This window comes from Lagopus muta, chromosome 1 (assembly GCF_023343835.1).
Source record: "Lagopus muta isolate bLagMut1 chromosome 1, bLagMut1 primary, whole genome shotgun sequence".
Lineage (NCBI taxonomy): Eukaryota > Metazoa > Chordata > Aves > Galliformes > Phasianidae > Lagopus > Lagopus muta.
This window is the reverse complement of record NC_064433.1, coordinates 99161682-99161956: the sequence shown is the minus strand read 5'-3', so window position 1 is coordinate 99161956 and position 275 is coordinate 99161682.

Below are 275 nucleotides of genomic sequence, written 5' to 3'. Positions count from 1 at the left end.
TTAGACCATTTCTGCCCTTGCATAATCTCCTTGCCTTAACTAAAATTCCCCAGAGGGAGGATCTTTTATTCTTCTTGTTTTTCACTTGGAGATTGACTTGGCTTTACCACATCCATGCCCACAATGATATGGATGGCTTTCCTGACTCAAATTGCTGTCTATCCAGATGCCTTCTGTTTTACATTAAGAAAAAATAAACAGTGCATTTGATCTTAATTTTTTTGAAGGGTCTTCAAATCTGCCATTTTGGTATCACTGTCTGCTAAGTATCTTAG